This window comes from Odocoileus virginianus, chromosome 7, assembly GCF_023699985.2.
Source record: "Odocoileus virginianus isolate 20LAN1187 ecotype Illinois chromosome 7, Ovbor_1.2, whole genome shotgun sequence".
NCBI classification, from domain to species: Eukaryota; Metazoa; Chordata; class Mammalia; order Artiodactyla; family Cervidae; genus Odocoileus; species Odocoileus virginianus.
The window spans coordinates 55,748,465-55,772,948 of NC_069680.1; the positions used below are offsets into that span (position 1 = coordinate 55,748,465).

General features: G+C 37.2%; 1 pseudogene; it reads left to right on the forward strand.

Moving 5' to 3' along the window:
* The window catches only part of LOC139035892 (RNA cytosine C(5)-methyltransferase NSUN2 pseudogene), a 119,771-nt pseudogene extending 105,085 nt beyond the window's left edge, over positions 1–14,686 (forward strand).
* The last annotated feature ends 9,798 nt before the right edge of the window (positions 14,687–24,484 follow it).

The window sequence follows — 24,484 nt, forward strand, 5'->3', positions numbered from 1 at the left end:
TAACTGCTGCTAAGTCTCTTCAGTCATGTCTGACTCTGTGTGACCCCATAGATGGCAGCCCACCAGGCTCCACCACCCCTGGGATTCTCCAGGCAAGAACACTGGAGTGGGTTGCCATTTCCTTCTCCAATTCATGAAAGTGAAAAGTTAAAGTGAAGTCTCTCAGTGGTGTCCAACTCTTAACGACCCCATGGACTGCAGCCTACCAGGCTCCTCCGTCCATGGGATTTTCCAGGCAAGAGTAGTGCAGTGGGGTCCTATTGCCTTCTGCAAGTGGGGTATCTATGGTTATTTTAATAGTAAATATATGACTATACACTTTTGTCCATTTCATATTGATATTGGGATCTTCTGCTTCTGGTTAAAAACATAGAAATGGCAAGAAACCAACACTATCTTATTCAATTTTCCACCCAACCTATGTAAATTGTAGCCCTTTACACACTGTAGGAATTAAAAATGTGCTATTTCAGGTATTAAAAACACAAAATAATTTTAGCCAATTTTTAAAATAGGTAAAGTAAGTTTTGATAAGTAACATCTGAGTAGAGATGATGTTTTGGATTTGTACCCTAACAATAGTATGAAAAGTTATCCAGCTGGATGCATAGTATAGTTCAGTGAAATGAACTTAGATTTTGAATCAATTTTTCCAAGGTTCAAATCTTGATTCTGCCACTTATTAACCTCAAGTTTATTAGTTTATTGACTCAGAAGGGCTTTCCCAGTGGCTCAGTGTTAAAGAATTCACCTGCAATGCAGGAGACATGGGCAGGAAACACAGATTCAATCCCTGGGTCAGGAAGATCCCCAGGAGAAAGGAAATGGCAACCCACTCCAGCATTCTCACCTGGAAAATTCCAATCCCTGGGGTCTCAAAAAAAAAAAAAAAAGGAGTTGGACATGACTGGGTGACTAGACAACAACATTGTCTCAGATTCCTCAAATGCACAAGGAAACAGCAATGGTATATACCTTACATGGTTGTTGTAAGATTATCTAGATTAAAACATGTACAAAATGCTTAGAACATTATCTGCATATAATCATTGCTTTGTATTAGCTACTATTATTAACCCACAGTCGATGTAGTGAACATCATTACATCTTATCTAAGGTTCAACATGTGATTTCTCAAAGTTCTTTATTTACTTTATTTTGGGGATAAATGATTATATGGTACTTGAGATATTGACTTTTGATCCTTTTCTTTTTAGTTTTATTATTCAACGTACATGTTGTCAAAGTGGCAATTCTACTAGCTGCCTATTTCAAGATTTTCTTATGTGGTAAGAGCTAATAAAATATAAAAGACACTTTATAAATAAAGAAATATATGTCTTCCAGTAAATCAGTAGAGAATTGCATTTAAACATGTATAACATCATTCATCTGAGTATCTTAAAATTGCCTTATGGACAGGTATGATTCTATTTAAGGACCAGAGAAAATGAGATCTGAAATTACTTTTTCAAAAGGTCAAAAGGCAGAAAGCTAGTAACAAAATTGAGGTTTCTGAATTTCCACTAGAGCAGCCTAATCACTAAGTCTACCTGAGTCTTCTCAAGTCACTCTAATGACCTAGATGGTGAACAGTTAATTTTCCACATGAGTGCATTAGACACAGGGGCATTTTACTCTATCATTTCTTCTGGCTTCTCACTATCTTTCCCACTCTGATTTTCAAAAAGCTTGTACTTCTCTTTGATGAGAAAGTTCCTTGTAAAGCTAAAATAAGCTGAGTAACTTTTCTAGTATATGGTAGATTTCTCCAGGTTTTTGCATATCTGGTTAGTAAAAAAAAAAAAAAAAAAAAAAAAGATTTTTCAACATTTACTATGTGTTGGTTTCTACGCCAAACAAAAAGAAAAATGAGGTATGATATTTACAATAACTTCTTGCACCATACATCTCCAACAGACCTGTTTTGATATGCCAAGGAGTTAGTAGTCTCGGAAAATCTTCACTGATAGCTCATTGTTATTGACTGGTGACATTAGTCTACCAAACATGAACATAACGTTGGAAGCTGCTGCTTGGTCCAATATAAAGAAACAAGGATTTGATTACATAAGCTCAACAACTCTCACCGCTCAAAGTTACCCTTCCCTTATGCACAATCATCACCGACCCTATCCATCTCTGATGGGCATCCATGGTGGACCCCTCTTTCTTTGTACTTCCATCACAAGCAAGGTACAAATATATATGTGTTCTTGTATGTACCTAAAGCTTTTCCAAAATATTACATGCCCTTGCTATGTCTTTATGTTTTTATGTATCCCTTAGCTTACAAGCTTTCAATTTCCCTCCTTTCAAGTTAATATCAATTCTACTTTTCGTGTCCAAATTGACTTTACATTGATTTTTCAAATATTTTATACTGTATACTACACTTTTCTGTAATCTTTAGCAAAGGGAAATTAGAATGTTCTAATGCAGAACCAGCTGTATTCCAGTTTGAAATTTCTGCCAAATCCCAGATCTCACAATATTTAAGACTAGGTTCATGAACCTCTATATGACTTTTAGATTAACTAGAGATGTGATGCAGATTATGAACTCTAGTGAAATTGAGTGCAAAAAATGTGTGTACACATATGTACTAAATATACATGTATATATATATATGAGATTTATCATATATATGACATTTTTCAGGAAATATTTTGTAGTTTCTTTTCATATTATCAAAAAGAACTGAGACACAAAAGAATAATAAAATTTTGCAAAATTATAGAGGAGCTGGCAAATGTATTTGGGAACAGTAATTATTATAATAAACAGGAAAGATTTTTAAAAGTGAAATGTACATAGCACTAGTAATACCAACTCACAGGGCTAATCAGAGAGGAGGAGCTGGAAAAATTTTCATGAGTGGAGAAGAATAGAAAGGCATTCAAGAAAATCATTTGTATTGCTTCATGAGTGTAGACGTAAGTGTTTTAAAAGATGCATTATGGGATAAAGGTGCTAATAACTTCCATATTTATGAGCATTAACTATAATACAAAATCATTCCTGTGCAAATAATTTTGCAGGTGTTATTTAGGGCTCACAATTCTATGAAACAGGTCATAAAATGAATTTTGTTATCCCATTTTACATATAAGACAGCTGATGAAAAAAAAAAAAAGACAGCTGATGATCAGTGAGGATAAAAAACTTGGTACTAATCAAGTAACTTATAAGTGGATGACAAGATGTAAACCTTAATCATTAAAAACTGACTAATTGGTGCTGGTTGGAGCAGATGGTTGATTCTGAGATGACAGCAGAAATGAGATTCTGTATGAAAAACAATAAATTGATGCATGAATAAAATCCTATTAATCTTTCATTCAAATTTAGGTACAGTTTGTTAGTAAGACTCCACATTTTCAATGATTTCTTGGTCTTCAACTACTAAAAAAAAATGTCCTTTTACAACTGATTTCAATAAAGTTGTCATTTAGTACATTATTTTGATATTTGCTTTTCCATTTCAGAAGATGAAACAGGTTCTTCAACAATGGGATTGGTGCTAGCTATAGTCTTCTTTACTATGCAGTTACTTTATAAGATATCCTTCTTATAATGCTAATTAAAGCTCTGCAAAAATGATGAAAAAATCTATAATTCATTTTGACTAGGAACAGATATTAACACCCTTGACTTTGTGAATATGTATCTTGTTCTTACTAAACTATAAAAAAGCTTCTTTCCTTTTTCAAATTTAATGAAATGAATTAGAGACAAGTTCCTGACCTTTCAAAAAAGAATCTGACTAGAACATTGAGCCAAAAAGCAAATTGAGTAATTAAACAATTGCTAAGGATTATTCTTTGCTTTGGACTTAGATCAATGAGAATGGAATGGGCAGCTGCCATAGATATAGCTGGAGCTGAAATAAGGTATTTGTACTTCTAGTGACTCAACAAAATATTTGTGTGTTGGGTGAACTGTAGGAAATCGTGGTAGTCTTACAAGAAACTCTAAGAAACAAACCAATTGCTTGAATGCCTAAATACAACATACTTTTAAAAAACTAAATCTGTCAAAATTTAGATCATATACTAATAGATTCATAATGGAAAATTCTAATGCTCCAGATTATTTGAAATATATTTCTCTTCCTTGTTTGTGAACAAACATGTAAAATCCCAGGAATTATTAAAAAAAAAAAAAAAGCAAACCCTCTCAACACAGAGGGAATAGAGGGAATGTAGTCAACGTAATAAAGGCCATATATGACAAACTGTTCATCCCTTCATTCCAATCCCAAAGAAAGGCAATATCAAATAATACTCAAACTACCACACAATTGCACTCATCTCACACGCTAGTAAAGTAATGATCAAAACTCTCCAAGCCAGGCTTTAGCAATACATGAACCATGAATTTCCAGATGTTCAAGCTGGTTTTAGAAAAGACAGAGGAACCAGAGATCAAATTGCCAGCATCTGCTGAATCATCAAGAAAGAAAGAGAGTTCCAGAAAAAAAAAAACAAACAAACATCTATTTCTGTTTATTGACTACACCAAAGTCTTTGACTGTGTGGGTCACAATAAACTGAGGAAAATTCTGAAAGAGTTGGGAATATCAGATCACCTGACCTGCATCTTGAGAAACCTGTATGCAGATTAGGAAGCAACAGTTAGGACATGGAACAACAGATTGGTTCCAAATAGGAAAAGGAGTACATCAAGGCTGTATATTGTCACTCTGCTTATTTAACTTATATGCAGAGTACATCATGAGAAATGCTGGGCTGGCAGAAGCACAAACTGGAATCAAGATTGCCAGGAGAAATATCAATAACCTCAGATATGCAGATGACACCACCCTTATGGCAGAAATTGAAGATGAACTAAAAGGCCTCTTGATGAAAGTGAAAGAGTAGAGTGTAAAAGTTGGCTTAAAGCTCAACATTCAGAAAACTAAGATCATGGCATCTGGTCCCATCACTTCATGGGAAATAGATGGAGAAACAATGGAAACTGTGTCAGACTTTATTTTGGGGGGCTCCAAAATCACTGCAGATGGTGATTGCAGCCATGAAATGAAAAGACACTTACTCCTTGAAAGTTATGACCAACCTAGATAGCATATTAAAAAGCAGAGACATTACATTGCCAACAAAGGTCGGTCTAGTGAATGCTATGGTTTTTCCAGTGGTCATGTATGGATGTGACAGTTGGACTGTGAAGAAAGCTGAGCATCAAAAAATTGATGCTTTTGAACTGTGGTGTTGGAGAAGACTCTTAAGAGTCCCTTGGACTGAAAGGAGATCCAACCAGTCCATCCTAAAGAGGTCAGTCCTCGGTGTTCATTGGAAGGCCTGATGCTGAAGCTGAAAGGCCAATACTTTGGCTACCTCATGTGAAGAGTTGACTCATTGGAAAAGACCCTGATGCTGGGAGGGTTTGGGGCCAGGAGGAGAAGGGGACGAGAGAGGATGAGATGGCTGGATGGCATCACCGATGTGATGGACAGGAGTTTGGGTAAACTCTGGGAATTGGTGATGGAGAGGGAGGCCTAATGTGCTGCAATTCATGGGGTCACAGTGTCAGACACAACTGAGCGACTGAACTGAACTGATGATGAACCCACAGATAACATACACTCAACAGTGAAAAGCTGAAAGTTTTTCCTCTAAGATCAGAAACATTACAAAGATATTTACTCTTAATACTTTTATTCACATGGTATTTCCCTGGTAGCTCAGACTGCAAAGAATCTGCCCTCAGTGTGGGGACCCTAGTTCTATCCCTGGGTCAGGAAGATCCCCTGGAGAATGGCATGGCTACCCACTTCAGTATTATTGCCTGGAGAAGTCCATGGGCAGAGGATTCTGGCAGGCTACAGTCCATGGGATCACAAAGAGTCAGACATGACTGAACAACTAACACTTTAATTGCAAATCCCAGCCACAACATTTGGGCAAAAATAATAAATAAAAGACATCCATATTAGAAAGAAATAAGAAACTGTCATTATTTGCAAGTGACATGATACTATATATAGTAAGATTTTAAGACCCCATCAAAAAACTTATCTAATAAGTAATACCCTTAAAGTTTCAGGATAAAAAGTTAATGTACAGAAGCTTACTACATTTCCATACTCTAATAACAAACTATCAGAAATAAAATTTCAAGAAAACAATCCCATTTAGAATTGTATTTAAAAGAATCAAATACCTTAGAATAAATGTAACCAAGGAAGCAAAATACTTGTACTAGGAAAACTGTAAGACACTGATAAAAGAAAATGAAGGCAAAACAAATAAATGGAAAGATATCCTGTGTTGATGGGTTGGAAGAATTAATTTTTTAATATGATCATATTATTCAAAGTAGTCTGAAGATTTAATGCAATCTTCATAAAATCCCAAAATCATTTTTCACAGATACATAACAAATATTTTTAGAATTTATACAAAACCAGAAAAGACCACAAATGGCCAAAGTAATATTAAGAAAGAAGAGTAAAGCTGGATTCATTTTGGACATAAAAACAGACACATGGATCAATGAAACAAGAGGAAAGTTTTGCAAATCATATATCTTACAATGGGTTGATATCCAAAATATATAAAGAACTCAACTCAGTAGCAAAAACAATAGACAATTTGATTTTAAAAGTTTTTTTTTTTTTTTTTCTGAAGAAGACATACAAATGGTCAACAGGTACATGAAAAGATATGTAACATCATTAATCATCAGTTCAGTTCAGTTCAGTTACTCAGTCATGCCCGACTCTGCCAATGAACCGCATCATCTCCCGGAGTCTACCCAAACCCATGTCCATTGAGTCAGTCATGCCATCCAATCACCTCATCCTCTGTCATCCCCTTCTCCTCCTGCCCTCAATCTTTCCCAGCATCAGGGTCTTTTCAATGAGTCAGCTCTTCGCATCAGGTGGCCAAAGCATTGGAGTTTCAGCTTCAACATTAGTCCTTCCAATGAACACCCAGTACTGATCTCCTTTAGGATGGACTGGTTGGTCATCATCAGGGAAATACAAATTAAAACCACATTAAGTTATTGCTTCAAACTTGCTAGAATGGCTATTATCAAAAAGACAAGAAATGACAAGTGTTGGAGAGAGTGAGAAGAAACGGAGCACTCTTACACTGCTGTTGGGAATGTAAATTGATATAAAGAGGAAATGGTATGGAGTTCCCCCATGAAATTAAAAATAGAAAAGTAGGATTTATCTGAAGCACCTAAAAATACAACTTTGCAAAGCTATATATCCCTATGGTCATTGCAACATTTTTTACAATAGCTAAGATACGGAAACATCTAGGTGTCTATAGGTGGATGAATGGATAAAGAAGATGTGATGCATACATATACAGACACACACAATTAAATGCTATTCAGCTGTAAAAAAGAAAGAAATCTGATATTTGTGAACTTAAAGAATAGACAAGTAAAACAAAACAAAACTCATGCATACAGAAAACAAATTTATGGTTCCCAGAGGAGAATGAAGTTAGAGGGGTGAAAAGAGTCAATTGCATGATGACAAATGGTAAATAGACATACTGTGGTGATCATGTTGCAGTGTATATAAGTATCAAATTGTTACTTTGTATACCTGAAACTAATGTAATGCTACATACAAATTTTACTTTAAAAAACACAGGAATTTTATTGTAGATGACTTTTACATATTGTTATTTTATAGAAACTTATCATTTATGGTATTACCCAAAAGCACTCTCCTGTAGAGTATCATCTTGGGTTTTTTTTCAAACTTTTCAAACTAGCCAATAGTTCAATGCACTGCAAATATTGAGTCATTTCTAGCTTTTCCTAACCCAAATGAACAGACCAGTTACCCACAATTCGTAGGTAGTGATGAGATTTATATGGTTCAAGATTTTTTACTGTAAAATATTTCAGGGATTAAAAAAAAATAAAAAGCATATGCTACTTCTCGATTTACAAGATTTTATACAAATGACAAATGACAAGATATATTAGGTGTTTATTTTTACCAACTAATTTTTTTAAAGATTTTTTTTCTTATGTGGACCATTGTTTATTCAAACAGACCCTTAGTAAAATTGTTCTTTATTGGCCTTAAATCTAGTCCATATAACTTCCTTTACCCTTCACTGGGAAAATGCTAATATTATAAATTGCTCATACTAAATATTGTCTTTAGGTAAGCCATACTACAATCTTTAAGCAGGTTGCTCAAACATATATAGTTGCTTAAAAAAAACAATGAATCCTAAAACCACTTGTCAAGATGTGAGAGAAATTTTCTTCCAAAATTATTCCATCTTGATGATTCAGACTGTAACTAAAAGGTTAGAGGCTTCCTTATTAATACTTTCTTTAAAGAAAAGTGAAATAATAATTGGATATTACTACAATCTCTTAATCTATACCAGGAGAAGTGATGAGAATATCAAGAATTCTTTGGAAGATATTCTATTGATGACAAAAAACTCTCTCACTCCATATCTCTAAAGAAGTAATGGGTAAAATTAGTGGGACAGTTACCTGTCATGCCCATCATTTACATATTGTCTAGGACTGCTTTCATGCTACAGTAGCAGTGCTGAACATTTGCAACAGAGACCTAAGGGCCTGTGAAGATTAAAATATTCTGGCCTTTTACAGAAAAATAATAAGAAATTTAAAAAGAGTTATCAATCCTTTATGTAAAGATTTAGAATTCAGAGTTACTTCGATGTTTGAAAAAGAAAAAATAAATGATCTCTATCTTCACAAACAATGGGTTAAACACAGACAAACAATGGGTTGAAGTCACTGGAGTAATGTTACCTGAGTATTTTGCAAGTGTTTTTGGAGAAGAAAATAAGATGGTAGAACAGCACTTTTGGTTCTTAGGTTTTATGGTATCATAAAATTTCTGTCTCATAGTCTATTTTAAAATAACCTAAATGACCGAAAGTGAAAAGTGAAAGTGAAGTCGCTCAGTCGTGTCCGACTCTTTGTGACCACATGAACTACCAGGCTCCTCCATCCATGGGATTTTCCAGGTAAGAGTACTGTGATGGGTTGCCATTTCCTTCTCCCTCTCCAGGAGATCTTCCCAACCCAGGGATTGAAGCTGGGTCTCATGCATTGCAGGCAGATGCGTTACCTTTTGAGCTCCAGGGAAGCCCAAAATAAAGCCTGTGCTAAAGGAGACAGTACTGATTCTGACAACAACCTGATCCAGTTCTGACAGTTTAGGGATTGATCCTTTTCATGTTGTTTTTGTTTCCTCCTAAGGAAGAGATCTTAATGCCTAAAACAAGAAGAAATTTATCTTCCCAGATATTTATACCACATTATTTATTTTTCTCTTTCTTTCTCTCTTTCCCTCTCTCTTTTTTTTCTTCTGTTTTCTTTTCCGTGTGTTTATTTCCATATTCATCATTTTACTTAAGAAGATAAAGAGAGTCTGAGGAATAGACTCTTTGAAATGATTCGAGCTATTGCATAATGAAATTGTGTATGTATATTCTGGTTCATTCAAGAAACTTAAATTTATTCATGTTCAATCCATTTGGTAGTTAATCATGTGAGGTGTTATGATACCTCTCTAGTTAATAACTAATTATTTTAATGTGATAATGCCTAGTAAGATTATTTGATATTTTTAAAATCTAGCACTGTATATTACAATGAAATGTTAATTAGCTTTCAGAATATTCTCTGAGATACTTTGGTTTGTTAGAAACAATAAGACTAATGTATCCTGTATAATGAATCTCTGTATAAGTAAGACTAATGCATTGCTATATAAGTAGCTCAAAAAACTGTTAGGTATAAATGTGATGATCATCATGGTCCTCACATTCCAAGAACTATGACACTTAAATAACTAATGTAACATAGTACCCACTTGAGCAGCACAAAATTTGGTTTTCACAAATTCAGCTTATATTATTTTATTAATGGTGGCCTGAAATGTTGATAAGTGATTCATTGGCCAAAATAAAACTTTAGAATTAAATGAAGTTATTAAAGACAAATGAATATTTAATATGTAAACAGTCTGTAGAGCACGTCCCAATATATATTTGTTTGCTATACATATATACATATTTCCTTATTGTCCTCCAGGAAATACTCTTCCCCAAGTGATATGAGGTAGTTCCTCTAATTTCTATCCTTTTGATCAACTGAATTATCTCAGCAAGGAAGTAAAATATTTTTTCCTTTGCCTACATCTGCCCTTTACTCAAATATTACTGTCTCCCAAAGGAAATTCAGATACTTGATTTGGAGTCCTTTCAGTTTATTTTCTATCAGATATACCTTTTGACTAGTGACGGTTAATACCATGTGTTCTCATGTTACTGAACTTGATAAATACAGTAATATTTAAATGGTTTCCAAATGGTAGGGTGCCTCATGGTGAACTGACACTTTCAAGGATAACAATTACAATATGGACAAAATATAAAACCAGATATTTAAAAGCACTGAAGAATGAACAAATGAAGGTGAAATTAGAGGGAATCTGACCACTTAAAAATAGGTACTGCGTCAGGTAATTTTGCATTTATATGGCTTAATGCCTTAAGATATAACCCAGAATTCACAATGAGAGAAGGCTGGGGTTAATAAAAGAGAAAACACAAATAATACAAGTAGCTGGAGTTCATCAGAGACAGAGCTGTAGGCTCCTAGTATAGTTGTAGAATACAGATGGGGAAGAAAAGACAGACCCACAGGAGAGTGACTCCCATAATCGGTTTATGTATGTGTGTGCTCAGTCATTTCAGTTGTGTCTGACTCTGTGATGGAAAGGACTATAGTCTGCCAGGATCCTCTGCCCATGAGATTCTCCAAGCAAGAATACTGGAATGGATTACCATGCCCTCCTCTAGGGGATCTTGCTGATCCAGGAATCGAACACACATCACTTATGTCTCCTGCATTGGCAGGCAGATTCTTTACCACTAATGCCACCTGGGAAGCATCATTAAATCCTCAGATGACCCTAAAGTATTTATGCAAGTGAAAGTCACAGCTGACAGTCTCAAACAACAAAATTCTGCAGCTGCTGTGTTTCACATGATTGTCAGTTTGGAGTTTGAGTTTGTTAAAGTAAATTCCATGCTGCTAACAAATATCAAAATTTTTCAGAGGCAGATAAAAAAGACAAAGACAGGGTCTCTGAAACATATTATTCATAATGTACAATATAAAGTCTAAGATTATTGAGAATGAAAAAACTAGGAAATACAATCTATTTCCTATAGATGAAACAGATGCTTTTATTAGTAGAGAAGGACCTTAAAATATCCATGATAAATATTTGCAAAAGCATAAAAAGAAAATATTTTAATGAACAAAAATACAGAGAAAATTCAGCAGAAGAAATTATAGTACAGAAAATCACAATAACTAAAATTTAAAAAACAATTCTGTATGGGCTTGACTACAGTTTAGAGAGAGCAGAAGATGAATAAAAATAAAGATATATTAGTAGAAGTTATCTAACATAAAACCCAGAGGAATTAAAAAAAAAGTAAACCATGGAAAAATATATAGTGGCTAGCATACAGTGATTGTTATGAAAAATGGTACCAAAGAAGTAAAAGCTAATATATTTATAAATTTAGTAAAAAGAAAGAAAGAAAAATCAACTTCAAATAATTTTTTTTCAAAACACAAGCAGGATCAAACAAATAAAAAAAGGGCTATGCTTGATCAAAGTGCTGAAAAATGAAGATAAATAGAAAATCTTGGACACAGAGAAGTGTATACATTAGAAACAGAAAATTACAATACAAATAATAGCTGACTTCTCATCAGAAAAAAGTAAAGACTAGGAGACAACGAATCAACAACTTTAAGAGCGGCCGACGGTGGCGGGTCGCGCTGTGCGGGCGGCGTGCGCGGCCGCGTGGGCCATGGGGCGGCGGTCGCGGGGGCCGGCGGCTTCAGCAGCAGCAGCAGCAGCAGCGGCCTGGGAGCGCGGAGGACGGCGGAAAGCGCAATGGGGCGGGCTGGGAAGGCGGCTACCCCGAGATCGTCAAGGAGAACAAGCTGTTCGAGCACTACTACCAGGAGCTCAAGATCGTGCCCGAGGGCGAGTGGGACCAGTTCATGGGAGCGCTCAGGGAGCCTCTCCCGGCCACTTGAAGAATTACCGGTTACAAGAGCCATGCAAAAGAGATTCTCCATTGCTTAAAGAACAAGTATTTCAAGGAACTGGAGGACCTGGAAGTGGATGGGCAGAAAGTTGAAGTTCCACAGCCCCTGAGTTGGTATCCTGAAGAACTTGCCTGGCACACAAATTTAAGTCGAAAAATCTTGAGAAAGTCTCCACAGCTGGAAAAGTTTCACCAGTTTCTGGTCAGCGAGACGGAATCTGGAAACATCAGCCGTCAAGAAGCCGTCAGCATGATTCCACCGCTGTTGCTGAATGCCCACCCACACCATAAGATCTTAGATATGTGTGCAGCTCCTGGGTCAAAGACCACACAGTTGATTGAAATGCTGCACGCGTACATGAATGTCCCCTTCCCAGAGGGCTTTGTCATCGCCAACGACGTGGACAACAAGCGCTGCTACCTGCTGGTGCACCAGGCCAAGCGGCTGGGCAGCCCCTGCATCATGGTGGTCAACCACGACGCGTCCTGCATCCCACGCCTGCAGATGGACGTCAACGGCAGGAAGGAGGTCCTCTTCTACGACCGCATCCTCTGTGACGTCCCTTGCAGTGGAGATGGCACAATGAGAAAAAACATTGACGTCTGGAAGAAGTGGAGCACCTTGAACAGCCTGCAGCTGCATGGTTTACAGCTGCGGATTGCAACTCGGGGAGCTGAGCAGCTGGTGGAGGGGGGCAGGATGGTGTACTCTACGTGCTCGCTGAACCCCATCGAGGATGAAGCCGTCATAGCGTCGCTACTGGAAAAGAGTGAAGGTGCGTTGGAGCTCGCCGACGTGTCCTCAGAGCTGCCGGGACTGAAGTGGGTGCCTGGGCTCTCGCAGTGGAAGGTGATGACGAAAGATGGGCAGTGGTTCGCATCCTGGGACGATGTCCCCCACAATAGACACACCCAGATCCGGCCGACCATGTTCCCCCCGAAGGACCCCGAGAAGCTGCAAGCCATGCACCTGGAGCGGTGTCTTAGAATATTACCACATCATCAGAACACTGGAGGGTTCTTTGTGGCGGTGTTGGTGAAGAAGTCTTCAATGCCGTGGAATAAACGTCCCCCAAAGCTGCAGGGTGAGCCGGCGGTGCCGCAGGCCTCCGTCCCCCTGAACCCCGTGGAGCCTCCGGCGGGCAGCAGCTCTGACCCTTCAGAGCTGGAGAGCAAGCTGGCGCCTGGGATCAGCGACACAGAAGCAATGGAGACAGCGGAGAACGTGGAGAACAGTGGGAGTAAGAAGGATGGCGTGTGCGGCCCTCCTCCATCTAAGAAAACGAAGCTGTTTGGATTTAAGGAAGATCCGTTTGTGTTTATTCCCGAAGACGACCCGCTGTTTCCACCTATCCAGAAGTTTTATGCTTTGGATCCCTCGTTCCCAAAGACAAATCTGTTAACTCGCACCACGGAAGGGAAGAAGAGGCAGCTCTACATGGTGTCCAAGGAGCTGAGGAACGTGCTGCTGAACAACAGCGAGAGGATGAAGGTCATTAACACCGGGATTAAAGTCTGGTGTCGAAATAACAGCGGTGAAGAGTTCGACTGTGCTTTCCGGTTGGCACAGGAGGGAATATACACGTTGTATCCGTTTATTAACTCAAGAATTATCACCGTATCGCTAGAAGACGTCCAAGTTCTGTTAACGCAGGAAAACCCATTCTTTAGGAAGCTCAGCAGCGAGGCCTACAGCCAGGTCAAGGACATGGCCAAGGGCAGCGTCGTCCTGAAGTACGAGCCGGACCCCACGAAGCCAGACGCGCTGCAGTGCCCCATCGTGCTGTGTGGCTGGCGCGGCAAGGCCTCCGTGCGAACTTTCGTGCCCAGGAACGAGAGGCTGCACTACCTGCGCATGATGGGGCTGGAAGTGCCGGTGGGAAAGAAGCAAGAGGGTGCCGTTGGGGCGCCTGGGGCCGGCGTGGCCAGCCCCGCGGAGCCGGAAGACGGGGTGGATGCGGCCAGCCCCGCGGAGCCAGAAGATGGGGCCGGTGCTGAGCAAGAGGCCGGCCTGGACGCCTCCTCAGGTGGGGACCCGGCGGGCACTGGCCTGCCCCAGTGAGCCGCGGGGACCCCGCCAGGGTTGCCCCGAAGACCAGATCTGGGACGTGCCTATGAAGATGCAGCTTACAGGAGGCCTGGTCTCCGGATGATCCCAGGACTCCCTTCACATGGAGCTAACAGAAAGTATCTTTTTAGCTTGTTAGTAACTGCTCACTTACTTTGTTTCTTCAGCAAAGTTGATCCTCTGTGCCTGTTGCTGATAACAGACTTGGATCATTAGAAGTCTTACTCTGCCAGGAAATGTGACTGCCTTGGCAGGAAGCTTCAGGTCCCTTTTGTTATGCCTGTATTGGTCTTAAGGCCCAGAACTTCTTTTTAAGTGTTATTTATCGAGAGAATCTGTCACTACTTCCAGATCATTGGAAGACTGTACTGTCAGCTTTAATAATTGTATTGAGTTGCACATGAGTGTGACGTTAGTATGTGGTGGGGTTAACATCTGAGGTGTCAGATGACTTCTGTGCCTTTGTAATAAAGGGTAAAACAAACTTTATCTCACAGTAAGAGTTTATTGTGAGTTTGTGATACTAGTTATGAAGGTTTTGTGTGCTTTTATTGGAATGCTCTGCAATTAAATAATTTTTAAATGGGGTTTGGGATCCTTGGAAAGTTTAAATAAAGAATTATTAATGAAAACAGGTAAAAAACAAAACAAAACAAAAAAAAAAAACTTTAAAATGCAAAAAGTAAAAAAAAAAAAAAAAATAAGCAACTCAAACCATAATTCTATAACCAGTAAAAATGTCCTTCAAAAATTAAAATATGTTTTCAGATAAACAAAAATGGAGAGGTATCACCAGCAAATATTTTATTCAAGGAATGCTAAAGAAAGTCCTTCAGACTGAAAATGAAAGACCCTAGGTGTAAACTCATAGCCACATAAAGGAATGAAAGGCAAGATCCCATTTCATGAAGAGGAAAGCAAAGCTTCAAAGAGTTAAAACATGTAGTTAGTGTTAACTTGATTAACATGGGCAGAACTGTTGCAGGAAGGGGGACCCCTTCCAGGGCCCGAAACTGGGCTCTTGTCTAACACTCAGAAATGAATTGTCCGAGGAGACATATGCTGACAAAGCAAGAGATTTCATCGGGAAAGGGCACCCTGGTGGAGAGCAGTAGGTAAGGAAACCCAGGAGAACTGCTCTGCCGCGTGGCTGGAAGTCTAGGGTTTTATGGTGATGGGATTAGATTCCGGGTAGCTTTGGCCAATCATTCTAATTCAGAGTCTTTCCTGGTGGCGCATTCATCGCTCAGCCAAGATGGATGCTAGCAAGAGGGATTCTGGAAGTGCACGGACAGGCAGGGTCTCCTCTCGACCTTTCCCGAACTCTTCCAGCTGGTGGTGGCTTATTAGTTCCGTATTCCTTATCAGGACCTCCTGTCATAAAACAACTCATGCGAATGGTTACCTATGGTGCCTGGCCAGGGTGGGTGGTTTCAATCAGTGTGCTTCCCCTAACAGAAACAGAATTCATAGCAGGAGTATTTGATCACAGGACTTGAGCTTTACTTATGAAGTCTCTATCTTGCTTTCCTCCTGTTATCCCTATCCCTTATGGTATATACTCAGTTCATAGTTCACACAACACAGACACAAGTACACAAAATTCAATAACTGAAATTAATGTCACAGTAGAAAATAAATTCAACTCACTTTGTATATCATTTAACAAAAGTGTAATGTATTAGAAATTGCAGATTAATGAGTTAGAATATCATCTGTTTAAGGGAGTGTCTGGTTTTAGCAACAATATAGATGCTGAAAATATAAATCTGGACCAAGATAAAAAGTAGTAAGCTTCTGCTCTCCCTTGTAATTGGCCCTATTTTCACATGGTTTGTCCCTTAATATTCTAATATCTAAGAATCAACTCCAAAGCCAAATGTGGAAGCTGGGGAACTGGGTCTGTAAATTGACTTCTGGTGAGTTAGTGTCTTGATTACTATTCACCATTGTCTAGTTTATAAATGCTTTTCAACTGTAATGCTTTTCATTATGCTCAAGTTTACAGCAATATGTAATTTTTGGAAATGTTTTTATGGGGCAAAATCAAGATCCATAACCAAGTGTAGTCTACACTCTGGGTGCCTACTATATAAAGAATAAATAATAAATCCCACTCCCATTAAGAAATTGTAGTTAAGTAGACACACTGGATACAAATTAGAAACAAAGGGGAGGAATAAAACACAAAGATCAAAAAACACAAAAAAGTATATACATGCAGTCCTGTAATTAGGCTCATAGACACTGAAAATAAATGTAGATATGGCTGTTTATCTGAATAAAGACACAATTACTAGCTGGTTAGTCTCCTTCTTTCCCTTCATTTTTTGTATTTCTTCCCCTTAGAGTCAAGTTCTACAGAAGAAGCCCCTGAGAGGATCATGTAAATTCACATGAGTTATTAAGTAATTGTTCACAAGGAAGCTTGGTAAGGAGTAGAGGAGATAAGGTGGGGAAAGATAGAAACAAAACTAAACAAGTTACCAATTTTATGTCCTGACTTCAACTTGAGTGAAACAATGATTTGATCTGCCAGATACCATCCATGCAGGCTTTCCCAAGGCTACGAAGACACTATTATTGTGTTTGAGAGGTAATTTATCCTTATTGGGATAACTCAGGTCTCTTTCAAAATCTTCTGTGCAAGAATCCTCAACCAATTTATGTTAATATTGCTAGCCATTCTTAGCATGCATCACTGAATTTTTATGACAAAATTCTCCTCCCATTAGAAGTGATAAAGACATTTTTTTAATGAAAAAAAAGTGTAAAATTCATTAAAAACAAGAGTAGAGTTCCCTCTTTAGATAATGACTTACTGGAAAAACAAAGATCTGATGCCACTAAACTGGTTTTATCCTACATATAAACAACCAGTGAGCTATTTTAACTTATTTTTAGCTTGTTTTGCACATAATTTAAAAGATCATATTAATAAATAGAAAATTCTATTTGTTTACCTTCATTATTATTGATACATGTAAATACAGATATTAAAAATGTAAGTAAAAGAATCACAAATTATATATCAATATAAATCACAAATTATAATCTATCAAAAATATCTGGAGAGAAATCCAGAATCTTTTACTGACAGAATATTTCATTGTTTATTTCTTAAGACAGAGGATGAGTGAGATGAGGGACAACAGAGGATGAGGTGGTTGGATGGCATCACTGATTCAATAGACATGAGTTTGAGCAAGCTCCGGGAGTTGGTGATGGACAAGGAAGCCTGGCATACTGTCCATGGGGTCCAGTCAGACATGACTGAGCAACTGAACTGAGCTGAACTGGTTTTATAAGACAATATAAAATTAGAGTTAAAAGAACTTAGTTGTAAGTTTTAAAACTTTTATGCAATAGAAGTATAATATTATTTTGGCTGAGATTCAGAAAGGAGAATATTAGGAATCAGTTTCTGCCATTTAAATCAAAATACATGTCAAGATAAGCCAATTTCAATTCTTTGAGAAAAGCATTGGAAGACTGATTAGGATTACAATAAGTTTCCTACTTATTCATTGGAAGGACTTAGTCTTACTTATTCTTTGGAAGGACTGATGCTAAAGCTGAAACATCAATACTTTGGCCACCTGATGCAAAGAACTCACTCATTGGAAAAGACCTTGATACTGGGAAAGATTGAAGGCAGGAGAAGAACAGGGTTCCCTACATATAAATGAGTTCCATTCCAATAGCATGTTCATAAATCCAATTTGTTCATTAAGTTCAGCAAAGTCAGCCTAGATACCCAACTAACAATCAGCTATACAGTGCTATATGATAATAGGTTTACAATAGTTTTCACGCAAATAATACATAAAAACAAACACAAAATAAAGAAAATATATATTTTTTTAATTTTACAGTACTAATCTTGAGAAGGACAGTATCAGAGAAGGAAATGGCAACCCACTCCAGTACTCTTGCTTGGAAAATCCCATGGATGGAGGAGCGTGGTGGGCTACAGTCCACCGGGTTTCAAAGAGTCGGACAGGACTGAGTGACTTCACAGTTTCACTTTCACCAGCTACATCGCTACTGCTTTTATGCTTGCTTCTGGACATCCTGGAGAGGGAAATGGCAACCCACTCCAGTATTCTTGCCTGGAAAATCCCATGGATGGAGGAGCCTGGAAGACTGTAGTCCATGGGGTCGCAAAGAGTTAGACATGACTGAACAACTTCACTTTCACTTTCTGGACATCCTTAGTGTAAAATAAAGATACAGTTCTACTGTACTCTATACAGTATTTTAAAGTACACAAAAACACAACCACTTGTAGAGAATGCATGCACACGTTAATGTACACCAGATACAGGAACAAACTTAAATGAATGAACACGTGAATGTGTGTTTGCATCTTTAAAATTTTGCAACTTGAAGTTTTGTTAGGGGACTTGCTATAGTTTGTGATTAACTTAAAACATTCTACAACAATGAATTAGAGATTTATATAATGGGACATATCAAAGGTAGATGAATGCTATGGCTGAACTAATATTTCTAAAACAACTTCGAGTTGTGAGTGAAGATTGAATTGTATAGGAAATAGAAAAGAAGCAAGAAAAAAAAAATTGGAAACTGTTCAGTAGGTCATGGAATAGTCCTGGATCAAGCAGTGATTCTGATCATGAGGACAACGGGATGGATTACTTCCCTCATTTCATTTTTGCAGGTCTTTTATTAATGACCTCTGAAAATTTCTTATGCAAAGAAAAAAAAAATCACTCTTTTCTAAGTTCTATAATATCCAGTTTGCTTGTTTCAATAGAACAGGAGATATGATATTCTTCTCGTAACCTCAAATAATTAATCTGTCACCTGAAACTATTGGTGCTCAAAAAATATGGTTTTGAATGAATGAATGCATGACTGAGTGAGAAAACTTGTACTTCAGTGTGATTTAATGTGACTTTATGCCAATTTCTTAACTATTCTGTTTTTTTTTTTAATTTCTACTCTATTAAAGGAGAAAAGAAGAATAATACCAATATCACAGACATTTCATGGAAAACTATAATTTTCTAAACTATAAAATAGTTTGAAATGTTTAATCTTATTTCCTATTATTATGGTGCTTTTGTTGTAAGTAATGTTATGTTTGGCTTCCCAGGTGGCTCAGTGATAAAGAATCTCACAGGTAAAGACTACCAATTGTAAAGATGCAGATTCGATACTTGAGTTGGGAAGGTCCCCTGGAGAAGGAAATGGCAACCCACTCCAGTATTCTTGCCTGGGAAATCCATGGTCAGAGGAGTCTGGAAGACTATAGTCCATGGAGTTGCAAAAGAGTCAGACAAGAGTTACCAAATCAATAAGAACAATGGGATTTGTCAGGAAGCATTTAACAGGAGGCTTCCTATGTGCTGTTTTGGATCTATCATGAATCCTCTATTCCTTATTAATTCCTGAATATTCAGAAATTAAGAGGAGAGGCAAGCCTCTCCCAGGACTGAGGAATGCATGCGTTTCCTTCGTTAGTTTTTCCATGCGGTGAAAATAACTATTTATGAGCCTCTTTTGATATGGATCACCTTTTGGCCTTATGGCCTCTATTGCTCCTTGCTTCCTTGGTAAACTTGTAAAGTCTGCTCTCTTGATCTTTTTCTAAAGAAGCTCTGGTGTATATACTCTTACAGCATTCAATAAAGCACCCTCGTTCCATCAGAGCTTGGGTCCCCATGTCTTTCTCTCTTTCTCTCTCTCTCTCTTTCTGGTTGAATCCCTGTAGCAGGAAGGCCGGCTGTCGAACCCAGGGAATATTAGCCTCTTTCTTTCTTTCACTTTCTCATTGTTGACTCCGGACCACCAGGTTCCAGTCCATTAAAGGACCCCTACAGGGATTATGCTTGTAGGATTTTATTTTTTAAAGTTCTTTAGTTTGCTATATCCTGAGATTCGTTTTTCTTAGGTCCTACATGTATATACTTATTTATAGAACAAAATACTTTACCAATGTTAGTAAGAAGTAGAAATTGAAATTTAGAAGTTTCATAATGCAAAATAAGTATTCTCTTTTTATGTACAATAAAAATATACCTGGTGTGTCTTGTCTAATTTAAAAGCTACATGAACTTTAGCTTGCATATTTTTAAACCCAGAAAGTAGCTTGATAGATAACTGGAAGCTATTAATTAGATTTTTTGAGCTTATTACCATTTACTTGTAGCTTTTCACAAATTCACTCAAGCTGTCTATATCGCAGTTTTGTTAATTTATAAGGAAAAATAATCCTTGAATTACTATGGCTTAACAAAGAAATGGGAAATGTAACATATGGACTTTAGAATTTATTTAAAAAATTCCATTACAAGGAGAACTGATGGAATGTGTATTCCTGTTCCACTCCTCAATCTCATAAAAAAAACTCAATTGGATTAATCAAAAACTTTCTTAGAGTTTTCAAGACACCAACTACCTCTTTAAAAGCACATCATTTCTTAAATGAAAAGTAGTAAGAAACATTCTGGCTTTCTCTTGAAACTGAGGCAAGCTAAAAAACATTTTTTAACACAATGAGAAATATAAAAAAGATTAAAGAAATTTGGGTCAAACTTAAATGTCACCATATCTCTCCTACTTGTCAGGAATATAAAGGATGAAAATGTTCAGATTTTATTTTACTTAAAATAAAAATAACAATGCTTTACCACTTAGAATCTTCACTCTTTTACTCTATATCATTTTAGAGAATAACAGAGTCTCAGAATTGGAAGGGGCATTAAGATCACCTATTCCAGTGCTTCTTCCAATGGCTTAACCCCCTTAACTGTAGTTCACTCAAATGTTGGTTTATTCTCTATCTACTTCCCTACACAAATTATTTCAATCTGGAAAAACTCTACTGGCTAACTATTGTTTATCTTGACTCAATTACTTCCCATAAACATTTTATATTCTGAGTTTAAATGAAGCAAGAACAAAGGAAAACACACCTACAGCTGCAGGGCCCAATGTATCCTTGTATCACACAGTGAAAGAAACACAAACACAATGAGAAAACAAAAAATGAAGTATTCCAAAAGAGTCTTTGCTTGTAGTGCTTTCAAAGTCCAAATCTAATAATAGGCTTTGTAATGTAAAAAAGGTGTCAGCAAGGAAACATTTAGTATGTGATTCTAGTATGTAGTTCATATAAAACCAAGTAGAAATCACCACCCTCCATATGCAATACATAGATAGAAAATAAATAAAGACACTTAAATAGAGACACAGCAATCTTTATGTTTAAAGTTTTATTGATTTATATTGATATCTGCAATATTATAGCAATATTATAGCTATTAAAATAGAGATCACCCAAGAGAACACAATGACATTTGAAATGCTTTAAAATATACACTTATCTGGACTAGGACTCTCACAGTCCATTCCCTCATCCAATCTCATGATGTAAAGCAAATATCAATGAATAATATAGAATAAGCAGAGTTCCAGAGAGAAACATAGGAATGTATGGAAATGGGTAGTAAGTCACCAGTATCTGAATTCTAGGCCTGTGCAATGAAAATGTTAAGTGCTAGTAGTGGTTACAGTTTTTAGGGGATTAAAGAACTTAGCACATTCCCCAGATAAAGATTCTTGGACCAGAAGAAAAGGCAGGGAGAAGGAATTATCTATAAACTGGGTTGAGATGCAGAATTTTGTTCACATGATTACCTGAGAGAGAGCTCTCTGGAGAAAGGAAGTGAGATAACATAACTGAAAAGGGGAAAATACTTAGGCAAAAACATATTCTCATTTAGTTAACAACTTCAACCTAAACCAATAGGACTCAGGAGTATAAATTGCTCCAAAGATCTGATCAGACTACAAGGAAAGAGGTTGGCATTTGCTACCCTCCCTGTCTCAGGCCATCATTACCTTAGGGCTACCCTGGAGCACATTGAGAGTTGGACTTAAATTCCATGCAAAACATAGAGCATTTTAGACAAAGCCAAAAATATATTAGCTTCAGGGAGAATGATGTGGAGTCTCAAAGTACTGAACCAGAAATTCTCAGATATCTGCTGCTGAAACTCAGTGGTTTGACCTTCAATTCTGGTGGGCAGGGCTCAAAAAATTGTTTGCTATTTACAAGTGTTCTTCAAATATGTGTAATTTTGGAGAGATGAAACTACACTGAGCCTGGCAATTTTAGAAACCTCTTAATCTATCATATTTAATGCATATTAAAACATTGCTTTATTTTTTACAAAATTGTTTCTCATAGAATACTTGAAGATCACACATCTAGTAGAAATATTTCTCCTCAGTCTAGTGATTTCTGAGCTGTGTCATATTGCTCACTTCTTAGTGCATTTGACAGAGTTTCAGGTTAATCTGGACCACAGTCTTTTCATGCTGTACCAATTATTTTAAATTTTAAACATCACAATGTAAAAAACATTAAAACTGGAAGAGGCCTTGAGGATTACTATATCAGAATTAATTTAGTTGCATGAATTACAATTGATAGAAAGGCAAATTCAACTGGCTTGAAAATAAAAGGCATGCATTAGTGCAAAAGCAGGGAGGATTTTACATTGTTTTACACAGAAGACTATTGCATGAAGAAGACAATTTTTATGTAGTTCTTTTAGTCTTGCCCTTCTTTGTGCTTTAGCTTTCTTCTTCAGGTGACTTCGTTTTGATGGTGTCACAAACAAACCAACAGGCTCAAAATGGAGTCACTTAAGCTAAGCCCCACGCTACCAAACTGAAACTTACATAGTTTTGGCTCTCTCAGAAATGGAATCTTCAACCAATCACGAACTGACTGATCAGCATTAGTTAGGTAACCTGTCTGATAGACCACCTGCCTTAAAGGAAAGTGACTTTACCACAATCAATCTACTTTTTGCTTGTATAAATTCTTTGTTCCTCCTCCATTCTGCTTATAAAATATCTTTTGTTATGTACAGCTCCTCAGGGCTCATTTCTGCCTCCTAGATTTGATGGTGCTTGATTCACAAGTCACTGAATAAAGCCAATAAGACCTTTAAAATTTACTCAGTTGAATTTTGTTTTTAAATAGTGGCAAAAGTATCTGACACAAATCCCTGCCCTCCATGCATATACTATTATGGTGGTGGTTTAATTGCTAAGTCATGTCCAACTCTTGCAAGCCTGTGGACTGTAGCCCACCAGGCTCCACTGTCCATGGAATTTTTCAAGGCAAGAATACTGGAACGGGTTGCCATTTCCTTCCCCCGGGGATCTTCCTGAGCCAGGGATTGAACCCGGGTCTCCTGCGTTGCAAGTGTACTCTTTATCGTCTAAACCTATGCCCTCCAACAAAGAGAATGTCCCTTTTCTCCCAAATTCCAAGCAATATGTTAAATATTGCTTTTGCTTGAGTCTTATGCCCATACTCATGACCAAGAAAGATGAATATACTAATGGTTTTTGAAAGAATAACAGACCATGCCTCTTTAGCCAGTAGTGGGGGCAACTTCCCCATAACTATGTGGATTGTCAAAGAGATGCCTAGAGTTATTGGAAAAGGGAAAGAAAAAAATGGAAATGAGGAGACAATCACAGGTCTGCTATAATTACCCAATATACCCTTTTATTTGTGGGTCAGTATACAGAATAAAAGCAGAACTAGACATTCAATGAGAAAGACCTTCAGTTCTCTCACAATCTGGTGCTCTTTCTATCGTACCTCTTTCTATCATACCGTTTCATCACACTCTATTTCCTCCAAGCTTTTCTAACAAAATTACAGGGAATTTTCAATTAGATTTATAAAATGGTAGTAAGGAATATATTCTTTTCCATATTGTGATACTCATTTTCTTGTGTTAATCACAGCTCTACATTAGAATCATCTGCAAACAGAGTTCTAAAGAAATGAAGACACCTGGGACTCATTGTCATAGAATCCAATTAAAGTGACTCAGGTTTCAGTACAAATTCTTATATTATTCAAAGCACTCTACAAGTGATGCAGAGGTCAGGGGAAAAACTTCTCTGTGTTTGAATATTATTAAAACACAGGTACTTTTATAGAGAGATAAGACTGATCTGCTGTTAAATTATGGATCAATTCCCTTGAGATGAGTGTTTTATTCTGCAATTATATGCTCTCAAGTTTTGATTCAATTACAGAGAAGTCTTACAGAGCAGTTTTCATTGACCAACATATTATCAGCTTCAAGGAAGATATTCTTGGCCATCACTCACTTATCCACAATGCCTCACTCTTCAAAAACAAGTTTAGAGGAAAAAATATTTCTTTCTGATAATATTTCTCATATCTATAATGTGGGAAAGTATTTTATAAGATCATAGACTTGAAACA